Source organism: Haliotis rubra, unplaced genomic scaffold, assembly GCF_003918875.1.
Source record: "Haliotis rubra isolate DU_JTF1 unplaced genomic scaffold, ASM391887v1 Scf204, whole genome shotgun sequence".
Lineage (NCBI taxonomy): Eukaryota > Metazoa > Mollusca > Gastropoda > Lepetellida > Haliotidae > Haliotis > Haliotis rubra.
The window spans coordinates 1,215,979-1,227,769 of NW_025766048.1; positions in this window are offsets into that span (position 1 = coordinate 1,215,979).

Below are 11,791 nucleotides of genomic sequence, written 5' to 3' on the forward strand. Positions count from 1 at the left end.
ACACGAAGGGATAGTGAAGCATGTATTGTACACGAAGGGATAGTGAAGCATGTAGTGTACACGAAGGGATAGTGAAGCATGTAGTGTACACGAAGGGATAGTGAAGCCTGTAGTATACACAAAGGGATAGTGAAGCCTGTAGTGTACATATAGTGGAGATTATCAATGGTTAGAGTCTTTGATGAGTTGATAGCATGCATGAGGTATGTAATAACCTTGGTCACGGTTGATTGATGGCTGGAGTCTTTTGGTGTAGATGGCTTCTTGGAGTTTCCTGAGTTTAAAGTCCTTGAGGTTGTTCGGGTTTGGGGTGTGACTCACTGGATACTGTGGTCGGTATTTTCAAGTTTGTTGTGATCTGATAGGGCTGATTTGGAGTAAGGTCTTAATACCTAGGCCTGATGCTCTTTGATTCGGGTTTTGAGACAGACAGCCAGAATAAAGGCCGACAGATAATTACCGTCGCCCTAGACCACAAACTTTGTTCGTTTAGACGTAGTTATATCAGCATACTGTGGGAGATATAATATAGGGTTCAATACACAAAGGAATTAATGTTGTGTGTGGAGCCTGACACTGACTACATGTGCTGGTTGTGGAGCTGAGTGTGGAGCCTGACAATGACTACATGTGCTGGGTTATGGAGCTGTCTGTGAAGCCTGACACTGACTACATATGCTGGGTTATGTAGCTGAGTGTGGAGCCTGACACTGACTACATGTGCTTGGTTATGGAGCTGTGTTTGGAGCCTGACACTGACTACATGTGCGGGGTTATGTAGCTCTGTGTGGAGCCTGACACTGACTACATGTGCTGGGTTATGAAGCTGAGTGTGGAGCCTGACACTGACTACATGTGCGGGGTTATATAACTGTGTGTGGAGCCTTACACTGACTACATATGCTGGGTTATGTAGCTGAGTGTGGAGCCTGACACTGACTACATGTGCTTGGTTATGGAGCTGTGTTTGGAGCCTGACACTGACTACATGTGCTGGGTTATGAAGCTGTGTGTGGAGCCCGACACTGACTACATGTGCTGGGTTATGGAGCTGAGTGTGGAGCCCGACACTGACTACATGTGCTGGGTTATGGAGCTGAGTGTGGAGCCTGACACTGACTACATATGCTGGGTTATGGAGCTGAGTGTGGAGCCTGATACTGACTACATGTGCTGGGTTATGGAGCTGAGTGTGGAGCCTGACACTGACTACATGTGCTGGGACTACAGCAGCTGCGAGGTTTATATAGCTGTGTGTGGGGCCTTACACTGACTACATGTGCTGGGTTATCGAGCTGAGTGTGGAGCCTGACACTGACTACATGTGCTGGGTTATGGACCTGAGTGTGGAGCCTGACACTGACTACATATGCTGGGTTATGGAGCTGAGTGTGGAGCCTGACACTGACTACATATGCTGGGTTAGGGAGCTGAGTGTTGAGCCTGATACTGACTACATGTCCTGGGTTATCGAGCAGAGTGTGGAGCCTGACACTGACTACATGTCCTGGGTTATGTAGCTGTGTGGGGAGCCTGACACTTACTACCTGTGCTGGGTTATGTAGCTGAGTGTGGAGCCTGACACTGACTACATGTGCTGGGTTATATAGCTGTGTGTGGAGCCTGACACTGACTACATGTGCAGGGTTATGTAGCTGTGTGGGGAGCCTTACACTGACTACATGTGCTGGGTTATGGAGCTGAGTGTGGAGCCCGACACTGACTACATGTGCTGGGTTATATAGCTGTGTGTGGGGCCTTACACTGACTACATGTGCTGGGTTATGTAGCTGTGTGTGGAGCCTGACACTGACTACATGTGCTGGGTTATATAGCTGTGTGTGGGGCCTTACACTGACTACATGTGCTGGATTATATAGCTGTGTGTGGGGCCTTACACTGACTACATGTGCTGGGTTATGGAGCTGAGTGTGGAGCCTGACACTGACTACATGTCCTGGGTTATCGAGCAGAGTGTGGAGCCTGACACTGACTACATGTCCTGGGTTATGTAGCTGTGTGGGGAGCCTGACACTTACTACCTGTGCTGGGTTATGTAGCTGAGTGTGGAGCCTGACACTGACTACATGTGCTGGATTATATAGCTGTGTGTGGGGCCTTACACTGACTACATGTGCTGGGTTATGTAGCTGTGTGTGGAGCCTGACACTGACTACATGTGCTGGGTTATGGAGCTGAGTGTGGAGCCTGACTTTGCACCCTTATAAAGAGTCATGGTGCTGAGTTTTATGACCAATACTGACTCCTTGAGCAAACAGAAAGTTAATCCTTAACTATTCATTTAATCATCATGTGCCGACATACTTACAATGAGTCCACGGTGTGACGCTGAAAAGTCCCATCACCGATGAAGAATTTCAGCATCCGCAACACTAATCTCTAAGGTTCACACAGAAATTCATCGTCAGAATATATCTCATCAATAATGCTTCATTCGTCTTGTTAGTTTACATCCTTATTCACGGTTAATGACGTCATATGACGTGGTTGATGACGTCAGAATATGTGGCCTAGATGTAGATAAACTCACATGGGCCTAGATTTTCGAAGCTCTCTTAGCGCTAAGATAGTCGTAAGTTAATGTTAATGAATGACACTTACGACTATCTTAGCGCTATGAGAGCTTCGAAAATCTAGATCCAGGATCCGGTTGGTATCATTGATTCATTAACTAATATCAACATTGAACCCTAATGATACATTAAATCCTTAATGCATCATTAGTTAATGGCAACATTAAAAACGGTTCTATCAAACACTTATTAGCGTATCATTATCTAATTACGTCCTTACGTAAATATTTTCATTAAATTCGGGGATTCCCCTAAATATTTCCCACAATTCCGCGACGTAAACACGCAAGCGTTACAAGTTTCGCTAAGGCCGGTCATAGGACGCCTATTACATCACTTATATTTCATATTCAGTTGTGACAAATGCATCACTGAATTCCTGATACATTTTAGAATCAACTTACAAATGGTCTTTGTCACTAAAACTAAGTGTCGAGTACAAAACGAAACACACTGGGTGTGAAAACGAAACGTTGAACTCATACAGTAACACAGCGCTTGTAGAAATGTAAACAAAGCAAAATCATATTTTATACTGTGCAGCATTTTCTCAATTTTTTAGACATCAGTTCGTGTATTCGTATGAGCATGATCTCAATATTTTTAGAATACGCAGTACCGTAGCAAGAACTAGTTAATTAAAAACAGATACAATACAGCAATTTGATACATCCATACGAAATTCTGTGCAGCGGCCATGCCTAACGCAAAATCATGGAGAACGACATAGGCACTTATCGGCATTTCTGGCTTTTTCAACAATAAAAACAAATAACCATACGCACATAGTCAGAATGTTTCTGATTACTTACATCATACATTTATGGACAAAGGTTCCCTCGCAAAATCGTGGGCACCCATATCCACGAAGCCGCCATTTCATGAGAAATCGGTCATCGGTAGTGATGTCATACGTCAACATTGTTGTACATATTTGTGGTTAAAGTCGGTTGAATATAAGAATACAAGCGGATTACACTTTCAGTACTAAAATCCGCTTATCAACAATTAGTATTTTGAACCTATGTAAAAATGACAAAAATAATAAAAATGTTTTATTTATTTCATAAAATGTATATATGCACACGTTTTTAAAGGAAATGTCTTGTTAATTGAATTTGTTCATGTTGTTTTATAGACAAAACAATGGCGTATAATCATTGGCCAGGTGCGCGTTTGTCGCAAATGTTTTGAGTATCCTTGTGTTCGATAATTCCGTGAACAAAACATCACGAAAAATATAGTGTCCTTATTCACAGCAACTTCTCTCCAAGTGATCTGAGTTACAATCACTTGAGTATTAAGCACAACGGAGTGATGCCCCCTTATCTTTATAAGGGTATGACCTTTTTGTAGTCATTTGACGTCATAGAGGAAAATCCATTTTGACCACATATTGTGAGTCATTTTTAAGATTGAGTGTTTAACGTTATACATAAGCACGCAAACTATTTTAATACATACCTATGTTGTTCGGGTATCAGGCAGAATTTTGTTAACTCACACTTTCAGTAAAGATGTCGAATTGAAATTATAGTAGCACAGTACTTTTATCCGTGTACGATAAAAAACATAGACATTTACTGTTTTTAACGCATAAAAAAATTAGGGATAACATTTAGCAGAGTCTACTTTTCAAACTGTCGAAGTATTTGCACTTGCGTTTATACCATGTGATGGGACATTTAATACTCTACATTTCTGTGTCATTTTATAGCTGTAGGTAGATCCAGTGCTGCGCAAACAAAATTCTGGCGCAATGTTCACTTTTCCAGGAAGTTTAATGACGCTCTAATGATACCCCAGGACCTTCATTAAGTTAATGACGCCCTAATGACAACACGACGTCATTAAAACGTTAGTACAACAGAATTTAACGATACATTAGTTAATGAACGTTTAATGGTACGTTAATACTTCATTAAAGTTTGATACAACCGGGTCCTGATAAGTCAGCACAACTGAAGCTGCAGTATGTAAATGATCCAGTGTGGACCAGGGATCCCCATATGTAAGACCGATAATATGGCGACCAGTGAGTTTGTCTGCTTGTTGGTTCTTTCACGCCGTGATGTACAACATTCCGACCACATCCCGCCGGCCTATAATGGGGATGAGCAACGATTGTACACGGTGCGTAACAAGACTGGCCAGCCGGTTCAATGTAGCCGTCTCACCGAGTGGAATTGTGTAAGTTTAATTATGAACTGTATTTTGAAATCTTGCAAATATATTGTGGCAAATGTAGGCCGATCAACTTGTAGGAAATGGCATACAAATCTTAAACTCCCCCGGTTCACGTCCATGTAAACAAGATCTGACGTGACTATTCCGTCAGTTTCACGTGACACGTAACTATTACAATGAAGTTCTGTGTTACGTATTTCGATCACGTGTTATGTTACGCCTTCCAGCCTTAGTATATGGCTCACTGGCATCCTCTAATACTGTCTCCAGTCATATAGATTGGACAATCCAATGAAGCGCATGTGATGGACAATTGTCTACCTGTTGGTGTAATGAATCAAGTGCAGGAAAGTTTCTGTTGAACGTCAAGAGGAGCATCCTTCATGATCTTTTGTAGTAAGTCCTCGGTCTAATGTAATGGATACCCTAGACCCATTCGTCATCACGGGAAGTGACGTCGCCAGTCTAATGTGATGGATACCCTAGACCCATTCGTCATTACAGGAACTGAGGTCACCAGTCTAATGTGATGGATACCCTGGACCCATTCGTCATCACGGGAAGTGACGTCGCCAGTCTAATGTGATGGATACCCTAGACCCATTCGTCATCACGGGAAGTGACGTTGCCAGTCTAATGTAATGGATACCCTAGACCCATTCGTCATTACAGGAAGTGACGTCAAAAGTCTAATGTGATCGATTCCCAGGACCCATTCGTCATCACGGGAAGTGACGTCACCAGTCTAATGTAATGGATACCCTAGACCCATTCGTCATCACGGGGAGTGACGTCACCAGTCTAAAGTAATGGATACCCTGGACCCATTCGTCATCACAGGAAGTGACCTCACAAGTCTAATGTGATGGGTATCCAGGACCCATTCATCATCACAGGAAGTGACGTCACCGGTGTAATGTGATGGATACCGTAGACCTATTCGTCATCACAAGAAGTGACGTCACCAGTCTTATGGGATGGATACCGTAGACCTATTCGTCATCGCAAGAAGTGAGGTCACCAAATCTTTTATGCCACATAGCCGTGAAGATCCGGGTTAGAATTAGTCTTTAACAACCCTCCTTGTCGTAAGAGGCAACTAACTGGACCGGGTGGTCAGGGTCGCTGACTTGGTTGACACCTTTCATCGTATCCCCATTGCGTACACTGTCTGGTCCTGACTCGATTATTTACAGACTGCAAATGTAGGGAACTTCTCGTCTGTCGCCGTGCAGCTGGAATATTGCTGAGTGCGGCGTTAAACAGCAAACCAACCAACCAACACACATTCATGGTAGTAGTTGGGCATAGAATCTCTCATGCTTAAGAAATGCTTTTGTTCAAAACGCCAATATTTTAAAGCACCGTTAAACACTAGCGACCCGTTAAATAGCTAACAAAAAGTTAGTTAACGGCACATTAAAACTTGTTTGCTGAAAGGTCTTTGTAACAGGCTGTTAACTAATGGTATGACTCATTTTACCTAGCAGGTTCTTCACATTATGTGTGTTTTAGTGGTCTCTTACAATACAAGTTATCAGTGTTGAAAATTTAAACACTGAGTTATGAAACAGATGTAGGCGATCTAACTAAACGCATGTCGTATAGTTCATGAGCAGTGTTGAGTATAAAATGTAAACACGTCATATTTTTTATAACATTAACACTTTAAACACCTATATTGTTCAGTCTGTTGAGAACGTAACCTTAACCCCCATTCCTTGCACACTGTCCCATGATTCCCTGTCAAAATGACATCGCTACCACAAGCCCCTCAATGACCCCTTCTTCTCAGTACAGAAAAAGAAGAAAACAAAACCGTGTAGAAGATGAGAATGTGATTCAGACCGTGTTTCATGAAAATGTTGACATTCTTAGCCATAAATTCAGCACTGAGGTAACAATCAAACCAAGATGGCGAACGCCATGTTGTCATCATGGAGCGAAATCTAGAACTAATGCTAATGGTTACGTTACGTTAAGTTAACACGGTCTTAACGGGCCGCTCAAGGTTAACGGAGCCTTGAGAAACAGGTGTTCGCTTTCCTAACGTTAACGATCCGTTAAAGACTAGTTAACGGTCCATTAAAATGTAACGGGTTTTTGAACAACCGGGCCCTGTTTAAGACTAGTTAACGGTCCGTTAATCTTTAGTCTGCCGAATAAATTTTAGCATAAGGCTAAACAGTTGGTGTGTCATTAATTAGGGGACAACAGAAAAAATATTTGGCACATTAATACTAGATAGAAAATGTACATTATAATCTCTAAAATATCCTGATAATTTCAAACATACAGAGGTTAATGACAAGGCAAATATAAATAATGTATTTTTTCTGAATTTACCTGAATTACTTGATTGACAGTGGAATGCGTTTCATATAAGGAACCTGAATAAATCGGTGAAGTGGAAAACTAACAATTTTACATACTTATTTAATACACCTATACCATAAAATATATGGATAGATGTTTCATATTATTTTGTGTATTTTGTTTCTATACAATATCTTACTAAAATATACCTGAAATACAGATGTGTGATGAACTATTTTTGTTTTCAACAGTAACTCTTTGTTTTGTGAATTATTTTAAATCACGAACAACTAGTATCATTTATGCAGTTGCGGTAACAGTATATCTATCAGAAAATGTTATTTATGATGAAAACAGAGACACTATACATGTGATAAATTATATGGTCTCTGATGAAAGGCAACAGGCCTCATACTCTGTTACAGTATCAGTATATGTTACAGTATCATTATCTGTCACAGTATTAGTATCTGTTACAGTTCTGTTCACTACAGTATGTAAAATTGCCTCTGCCATGATAAAACAAAAAATGTCAAGAACAGTTTTCTTTGAATTACAAAAATGCCGTTTTCGTTTATGGTCCGCATGTATTTAATATTTTCATTGTCACATATACATGGCAATAAAAGATCCAAATTGAAATCTCAATGATTTAGCTCCAAACTGAACAGCAAAAATCATTTATTGCAGGGCTTGATTCAGGGAAAGGAAACCTATATGTCCCTGGTGCCACCTTACATGATTACCTTGATGCCTCAGACAAAAACAGGTTGCACCTCCTGTTCAGTATGTAATTATCTATTACTTGTGGTTTTGATATTGCTGATTCACAACATCATTACAAAATATTATTCTGGGTCTGGTATGATAATTTTATAACCCTTCATAACATTTCCTGACATAAAAACAAGGGTAATTCTAGCCCTCGCTGTCAGTGTAATCATTGCTTCAAGCCAGTTTAGGTCATCAGTCTGTTTCCCAGATGAAGTCTGTTTTTAACAGCAAAATATGAACATGCACAGTGTGCAAGTAGGTATAAATATGAGATTACATTTTGAAGTTTTAGGTTGCACCAGTGCAAATTCTAAATGCTAAATGCACTGGGTCACTTGACCAGTAATTTGTTTTAGAGAAAATGGACACACGTCAAACAATGTGAAGAACTTGTAGGTAGAATTAAAACTGTTGAAAGCTCTGCGTTTTAAGGCAACAGACATATTTCAATTTTGCTTATTCTTGGAGAACAAAAGATGTGCTGTTTAGCAGTTTTAATGTCTAAAATAAATACCGATTTTGAGTGAAATACATTCTCGAAGACTATGACTATTTTTGTATCCCGTCATTCCAATTTTTAAGAAATCCATTTACATCACATTCTTACACTACATCTGGTTTCATCTGTTTCTTCAATCACCAGAATTGTCCTTCTTGTGGCGATAGACACATAACAATAGTATGTTATTGTTATGACATACTGACATTTTATAATATCTCCCCGTGTCAGAACATTATTCGAAAATCATCGACAGCGACATCCCTTACGACTTCGACTTTATGGAAATAAAGATCTACGCACCGGCGGCAATATTGAGGGGACAAAATATACAACGCAAGCAAAAAATGCCAACTGCTGTTGAAAACAGCTAAAAGTAACGAAATTGAAGGTAAATATAAACTTAATTCTATTATATATTTTGGATTTTACGGGAATTTGAATCAATTTAGAAAATGTATCAATGGCCGTTTTCCAACTAGTGCCTATTTTACCTCCATGAGTGCCTTGCCGTACGTGCTTTCGGTTTCATCAAGGGTGGGTACAATTACAAATATTGGGATAATGTTTTTCTGATCTGTATTGATTAGGTATTGAGCCGTTTTTTCTTTGAATGTTTTTGAGTTCAGATTCTGCTTATGAACGCGTATTTTCAAACATCCTTCGTGTCTTGTCACCTAAACAAACCGCGAGTTTGGACACGCCCTTACGCGTTACCTACGGCTGTCAACAATGTCAGTGTCGGAAGGTTCATCCAACAAAATCATTATAAACTTGATAAATATGATAATTTTCTTAAAAAGACAATAGCATTTACCTAATCAGACCATGCAATTAACTTCAGCGAAATAGTTGGATCTATCAAAAGGATGGCACATTTTCTTCTGTGGAGTTGTTTGTTTACCGCCGTTGCCATGATCGTTCCTGTTCGTCCAATCGGTGATGTAACATTGAGATTGTTTTGTTTATAAATAATTAAACCGAAAGTTACTTATTTTTAGAAAATGGGAAATTTCAGTGTTTTATCTTCACAAAAGATCAAAAATATTGATCAAATTATAAAAAAAATATTTCATTATGAAGAAAATATTAGACTGGGGACCACTCGACGTGATGTGCCTGAAGTCAACAATGGCCGTTATTTGCGTCTGTGTGCCGAGAATTTTGGCGAACATACTTTTAATTCTTGGGAGTTTCGTTTTTAAGGTACACAAACTAATTGAAGATTATATATTTAGAAAGCTGAGAATTAATGTATTCCATACATAAGTCAAATGACACGTAAATCCCACTTGTTGAATAATTATTGCAAGTTTTATTTGGGGATGTCATTATGCTGCTCTCCTGTCGAATTGGTTCAACAGTAGCATTGAGAGGATTAAAATGTAACGTGTTTTTGGACAACCGGACCCTGGCAATTAACAACAAAAATGTGAGATGGACACGATTTGAAGCTTTATCTCACTGAGTGTAAAGACAGGGACAAGACCCTGTGCTACAAACAGTTGTATTTCGTACGGCACCTACAAGTATTGAAAAGTACGTGGCTTGTTTACGACAGAATGGTGTAACTTGATATGCCGTCTCTTACCTCTAGCTGTAGGGTTGGAAGCATGCTAAGGCTATACCAGAAAAGGATGGAGATTCCTGTATATTCAGAGTAAGAATGCTTGATGACTGATTCTGTCTTCACTGAAGGCCAGGTTTTTCGAGACTGTGTGTTAAACACAACACTGTAAGACTTTGGACCAAATCCAAAAGACTATATATGATGACTGTATGAACCTACGTTGATGTAATGTGGTATCCGTCTCCCCTATCCACAAAACACCAGCGCTGTATCAGAGGATCAACAACCTTGTACAATACACTGCGTCACCAGAGTCCGGTGGGCCACCTAGGTCCCATCTCTGAAATTAAAATGCTATAAATATTTACTTGATGAGCCAGGTCGTGTGTTATGTCGTCCAGCACAGACTGTTAGGCCCATGGGCTTGATGATGCCGTTAGTGTATGCTTGCACAAGTCACAAGGGTAAAAATTAATAGTTTAAATGATAATTTCAAAAAACACGATAAAGAATAGACCGGGGTCCTTGTACTGTCCACTTATCTAGACTTGCCTCTTCGGAGGATAGAACTACTATACATCCATGGTCGCATCATTCAGTGCAGCCTTGGAGCAATGATACCGTCAGTGTAGACCAGACAGATAGCGCGGTATGTGATGCAGTCCCTTAGTCGGTCTAACAGTCCCTGAACCACATAATTGTCTCTACTGCCTTGCCCTCCCCGCAATGCTAAAGCCCTGAATAAAGCCAGTATAGATTTCCCCAATCTCCCAACTAACTGGGTTTCTTTTCAGTATAAATTCGTATATTTGTTACTATCAGTATTATATATATAATATATTCAGGGACTAAGCGTTAGTCTACAGACCCAGTTCTCCATACTGTAAGTCTCTAGACAGATGTATGCTTAAGCGCTAACATTGTGATCCCGGCCATTAGATCACTGTCTATAACAAAGCAAACTGCCCGTGAGTCGCTAGAAAAAAAACATCCCACCGGGTACCCATGCATTACTGGTTAGGCAGAGAATTTTCAAATAAAGTCACAATGGTGAGACCACATAAAGTGGTTCGTTTTGCTGGTTGTACTCGACTCCTAGAAACTCTCACGAGTCAGAGCGCCAAGAATGGTCACCCATCCCAGGACTCTCCGAGACCAATACGGCTCATGTTCAATTAACACTCAGGCTTCGTCCACTTCCCACACACCCCACACAGTACAGAGTGGTTCTCACACATCCCATACAGTACACAGTCTCACACCACCCACCCACACAGTACAAAGTAAGTCTCACATACCCCACACAGTACAGTCTTACACCACGCACACAGTACACAGTGGGTCTCACGTACCCCATACAGTACACAGTCTCACACCACCCACACAGTACACAGTGGGTCTCACACCACCCACACAGTACAAAGTAAGTCTCACATACCCCACACAGTACAGTCTAACACCACGCACACAGTACACAGTGGGTCTCACGTACCCCATACAGTACACAGTCTCACACCACCCACACAGTACACAGTGGGTCTCACACCACCCACACAGTACAAAGTAAGTCTCACGTACCCAACACAGTACAGTCACACACCACCCACACAGTACACAGTGTCACACCACCCACACAGTACAAAGTAAGTATCACACAACCCCACACAGTACACAGTGGGTCTCACGTACCCCATACGGTACACAGTCTCACACCACCCACACAGTACACAGTGGGTCTCACGTACCCCATACACGACACAGTCTCACACCACCCACACAGTACACAGTGGGTCTCACGTACCCCATACAGTACACAGTCTCACGACACCCACACAGTACAGTCTCACACCA